We start from the raw sequence: 6,229 nt of genomic DNA, 5'->3' as shown, positions 1-6,229 counted from the left end.
ATGATGGTGTGTCTGTACGGTGGCGTATCTGGTCGGCGTGTCAGGATAGTGTAGTTGCACGTCTGTAGTGTTGTATTCGGTCAGGCATTCGTGAAGTCTATTTCCGTTTGCATTGTTGAAGTTACACTTTAAAGATATGTGTTGTGCGTTAAAGTCTCCTGCCATAAGAACAAATCTGTTTGAGTACAGTAGTCTTTCTAAGTCCGTATGTTGCAGTCTACTTGCCGGGATGTAAATTGATATTATAGTTACTTTTTGACCTCTCTTGTATACATTGATAGCTGTTATTTCAGAACTGCCCGCTGTCAGGTTTGGCACTTGCTCATGTCTGATGCTAGACTTGATCAAAATGGTAGTGCCGCCCCATTCGCATGCGTCCGTCTGCCTGTCGTTTTTGTAAAATTTGTAGTTATTGATGCAGGATAGGTTTCAAGTGTGTCTCGTTAATCAGTACAATGTCCAGGTCATTATTTGTTATTGTCTGTCTCAGTTCATTTACGTTGTTTTTAAATCCGTTAGAGTTAAAGTGCATTATGTGTAAGTCGCGCAATTGATTTATGGAAATGCTGTTGTTAAGTATTGTTGTATATTACTCGTTATATGTCATGTTTGGTGTTTAGTGACTTTGTCAGTTTGTGAAGCTCACTGAACATTTGTTTCACCTGAGGATCAGCAAACAGCATCCTGACCTCACCCATAGCAGCAAAAAGTCCATCTGGTGTATTGAAGTCTGGATCGGGTTGGCTAGTGGCAGGACGGCTTGGTGATAGAGATGATGCAGGCCGATGATGAAGTTGATTCAGGCTGAACCGGTGAAGATGGGGACTGGATCAGAGTTTGGAATGATAACGGTTGAACAGGGAGTTTGGAATTTGGGCCAATTCTAGTGGTATTTAAAGCTGACTGCCGATCGTCAGCGTCACTGGTGTTGGTGCTTGCCTGTAAGTCTGTCTTTTCCTGAGAGCGTCACTTTCCTTCTACTCCTTGTAGTCAAGAAGTGCACTATATTTTGAGTAGTTGGCAGAGTGTTCGCACTTGCAGTTCACACACATCGGTGCATCAGTTGGCCGTTTCTGGCACCTGGTGCGTGCACATGGAGGCACATTACACACCTGTACTTTAAGACGCAGGTGTAAGACGTATGGCTAAAATTAAGTCATTTGTGGCACTACAACGCTCTGTTCTGCGGTTTATAGGCCTCCCAGGAGAAGATGTGCCCACCAATGTTGGTTATCAACCTTAGAACCGACATGCTCTGGTCTTTATCGGGGAGAACAATATATATAGGTAACTTTTGTTAACCACCGTCTAAGGTTTTCCGCTTTATCTGCACTACTTGCCAGGCATTTATCCCTTTCGACAGAAGATCTTCATAGACCTATGCCTCTGTAGTCGATGGATGAAGACCGGTTATGGTTATTTTCTTTGGTATTTCATCTTTGATCGTGTAGGTATAAAATTGATTATTTAGGTATTGATATTTGATTGACCTCTTTTATGGTGGATTAATAGCGGGTTTCTCAGGTTCTTTGTTCTTTTTCGCCCTTTTCGGTGTGTCACCTTCCTGTAAACCTCGGTATCCACGTTCGCACCAATTTTAAAGTTTATTAAAATATATATAAAAAAAAGACTTTACAATTTTGAAGAAAGAAAAGAAAACACTCTAATGGGTGCGCTCTTTCTTCTCATTAGCAACCCCAATCCGAGGCTTGGAAAGAAAAGTATACTAAAAGGAACTTTTACCTTTAAAATTTAGCCTACCGAACAAGATATATGTTATCTTGTAAATATTAAGTCCGATTGCTTTTACAAAACTATGATTAAAACTAGCGGGGTGCATGGCATCGTGCCTTACGGCACATTGCTGGAACTTCTCCTACCGTATTTAAAAATCTTGATACGGAACCCAAAAAAATTTACACAAAATATGTACACATTACTAAAATCTCTATAAAATATCTGATAATTTGATGTACATATGTTCAATAAACATTTTTGACCGCCAAATGACATTGTTTTAAACTTATTTTTATTTAGAATCCATAAACATTGAACCTGCCTCCGCAAAAATTTTATCAGTTCTTCACCTTATCAATACAAGTAAAATGTTTTTTGAATTATTAAAATCGGACGCTCCGTTTTCTGAAACACTGAGTTACCGTTTTTGGCACTTTTTGCCTCGTATTTTCGGAACGGCTAGACCTGCCTTTGCCAAAAACTAATTAGCACGTCTCATTATCAATACGAATCGAATGTTTTTTTAATAATTCAAATCGGTTGCTCGGTGTCCCCGAAATCGTCGACGAAAATTTGTATCCGCACACACACACATACATCGATTTTTTCTAAGGTATGCCAAAATATTCAGAAACCTTTGAAACGTAAAGATATATAAAAATTTTCATTTTCGATTTTTTTTCGATTTCTATAACTTACCCTACGGGAAGTTAATAAATATCGTACTTAATGCTTATTTCATAAAAATCTAATGGTTTGTATGTATTTTTAATGCCACAGTATAAGAATTGAAAAAATACTTGTGTGTGGCATCGCGCCTCAAGGCAAATTGCTGGAACTTCCCGTACCGTATTGAAATATTCGAGGTATTATAAATCTTTTTAAATAGATTATTATAAATACGGTAAGATTGTCTAATATTTATAGCAGTTACATAAACTAAAATACAAAGTTGAAATTATTGATTTAAAGTATATAAGTGACCTTTAGAACTTTAGCTAGAATTAAAATTAAAATCTGAATTATTTTCTATATACAAACAAAATATTGAATTTTTCTTGCGAAAGCAATTATTTTGTCAAAACAAACCGAAAGTTTTTTGAATCGTTCGAATTGGATGCTGAATTCTCTCAAAAACTGCCATTTTTTGCACATTTATCTCGATATCTTCGAAACGGCTGGCAATGCCTTTACAAAAATCTCCCCGTCATTGCGAATGGAATGCTTTTTAAATCATTCTCAAAATCGAGTCTCAAAATCTCGATTTCTATTTTCTGCACTCTTTGAACATCAAAATCAAAAATTTATTGTTTCGTTTAGAAACAACGAAGCCTCTGTATTATAATTAAATAACGCAGTTAACGCTAATCAAGAATCTGTAAAATACCTAGGTATACACATAGAAAACTGTACAGGACAATGCGCATAACAATGAAAAAAACATCAAATAGATTTTAATGAAGGAACTAAACTGCCTCATAGAATGATCATCCAAACCATCACTCGAAAATAGACTTATGCTATATAAAGTGACGATAATTCCAATATGGACATACGTAATAGAGCTGTGGGGTTGTGCCCTCAAGAGCAATATTATTATAATTCAGAGAGCTCAAAATAAGATACTGAAAATGAACAGTAAAGCTCCACGGTATATGACCAACAATATAATACACACGGACTTGAAACACCCACAGTGGCGGAGGTCATTGAAAGCAGAACCTCAATTTTCCAAGAGAAATTAGACGGACATACAAATCCTAAGGTCCAGTCAGCAAGAAAATTAAGGCCACTAAAGAGAAAATGGGCAAGTGATCTGTCATCATAAAATAACAACATATTTTTTTCTGTTATACAGAGAAAAATGTTTCACACAAGTTATTTATAATTATTATTTATTATTATTGTTTATTATTGACATTATTATTCCTTAATTATCATTTATTAATTCATTTAATGCTTTTATTTTTATTATTTACCTTTGTTTGGATTTTCAATGCCCACTTTCAACCTATAAATTTTATATCTTGTAATCTGATTGTTGAAATAAACAGTGAATAATAATAAAAAAATAAACAATTATTAACTTCCCGTAGAGTAAGTTATTTTAATCGTCCAAAAATCGAAATTTTTACATTTCTTCACTTTTAGATACAGAGTGCAGAAAATAGAAATCGAGTTTTTGAGAGAACGGAGTATACGATTTGAATGATCCAAAAAACATTCAATTTGTAATGACGGAGAAGTGGTGATTAGTTTTTGGCAAAGGCAATTCCAGCCATTTCTAAGATACAGAGCTAAATGTGAAAAAATGGCAATTTTTGAAAGAAATAAGCGTCCGATTTGAATGATTTAAAGAAATTTCTGCTTGTATATCGAAAATAGTTCAGATTTTATTTTTAATTGTGACTAAAATTTTATGTACTTTAAACAAATAATTTCAACATCTCAATACAGTTTTTATAATTCTTATAGATATTAGATGTTACAATATTTATAATAATCTATTTGAAACATTTAATATTCCTCGGACATTTCGTTACGGTAGGGAAAGTTCCAGCAATTTGCCTTAAGGCACGATTAGTTTTAGTACACCATTAGTTTTTTTTTAAATTTGTTGCTAATTTGGTTAAAATTACTTTTGTCCGACGGCCAATGAGTTTATGGCCACTTTCGCCTAGTTTTCCTCTTCAGATGGAATTATTTGAATATCTCTTCGCGTAAGATAGTTGGTGTTGCTTCTTCGCACGCTTGAATGATAGTTTTATTTAGGAATAAATTTGATTGTCAATTTTGAGGCATTGGTTAAGTTTAATTTTAAATTTATTATGTTTTTGTATTTGATCCAGTCTATAAATTTATTAAATAAACTAAAGAGACGAATAATAGGGTTCGGACTAGAAAAAAGGTTAGAAAAATTGCGAGTGGTCGGAATATATATCAAAGGGTTCGATAATGAATTGCGATGTTGCAATGCATGTTATTATAGAGAAATGAAGCAAATCTAGAATTCTGTTAACGTCGGTTCTCCTGTATGTTGATTGTCAAGTAGATATATGCGAAACACTTATCTGATTCATTGCTGTTCATAGCTCTTTTCCTTTGGCTGTAGTTAGTCTAAAGTCCGATGGTGTATATTTGCAGTTGAAATTTTCTCTTACTATAAATTTATTGCCAAATTTAGGAATGAATTAAAATTGGCAGATTTTTTTTATGTATCGGCGGGCAGTAATTAGATGTTAGTGTTATGCTATAATATATGGTTTGCTCTGAGATTAAAGAAGCTTATTGTTTGTAGAATATGTCATGTAATCTTGCATGTTAAAATATAATCTTTTATTGAAGTGAGTTTCGGAAATAAATAGAATATCAATTAGGTTGAGTTTTTGAAATATTTCTAGTTCGTATTTATGTTGAATGACGCCATTTGACATATTTTAATTGTACTTACCATTATTTAAGTTGTTTACTAACATTATTAGTATATTTAAAATAGCTGAATTATGTCGGTACATTTGTTGGATTATAATTCTGAACTCGCTTAGAAATGCATTCATTGCAGCTGATGAGACTTTACACTTGTTTTAAGAGAAGTCATTATTCTTAGTGGCATCGGCATTTAGTGGCATACATTATTAAGATTTGAGCTCTTTCCCTTTGTAGGAATTGTTAAAAATAGACAGTTACCGATTCCCAGACCTACTGAATACATTTATAAATTTTGATAAGAATTCGTAAATTTGAAACAAAAAAATTATATACATACTAGATACCGACGGACGTTGTCCTGTACCCATGTCTACAATTCAAAAGTTCCAATTTTTTTTTAATAACCTATACTGATATTTACTAATTAGTTAAAAATTATTATGTTTTTTACACTGCACTTATTATGGAAATATATACATCCATATGAGTTATCTTAAATGTACAACTGCTTTAAATAAAATGATGAGTGTCAGAGCCCACACTTAACTCTTTAATTATACTGTGAAATTCAAATCACCCACGTAAAACCCTCAAACAAACAAATATTGCAATATGTCCAATAAAATAATATATTAGAAATATACACAACAATTGATTGAAAAAATTCATTTTCAATAGCTCAATTTATTTTAATGCCAAGAGTTATCCAATGGTTTCAGTCATTCCTGTAGATTCTACATCTATAAATAGTATAAATAAATGATTTTTTGTTTATTCACGACTAAAACATCGATTTTCCAAAATTATCACACAAAATTTATTGTCTGCCTTTGTGATTTATAGCATAAGATATACGTATTGGAAAATGCTGTATTTTAAACAGTATAACGAATTTAGAAAGAATTAATAATTGGATTGGAATTTTTCACTCAAAATATTTGCTTAAATAATGTTGCCCATAATTTTTATAATCTCGTACTGTAAATTAATTGTTTTAGTATAATATCTAAATTAAATTCTTTTAAATAATAATTCGATATACATTATTACTTATTTGCAGGAT

This window comes from Ctenocephalides felis, unplaced genomic scaffold (genome assembly GCF_003426905.1).
Source record: "Ctenocephalides felis isolate EL2017-DRISC unplaced genomic scaffold, ASM342690v1 CF-g0.4_SCAFFOLD_01170, whole genome shotgun sequence".
Classification (NCBI taxonomy): domain Eukaryota; kingdom Metazoa; phylum Arthropoda; class Insecta; order Siphonaptera; family Pulicidae; genus Ctenocephalides; species Ctenocephalides felis.
This window is presented reverse-complemented; position numbering follows the sequence as displayed.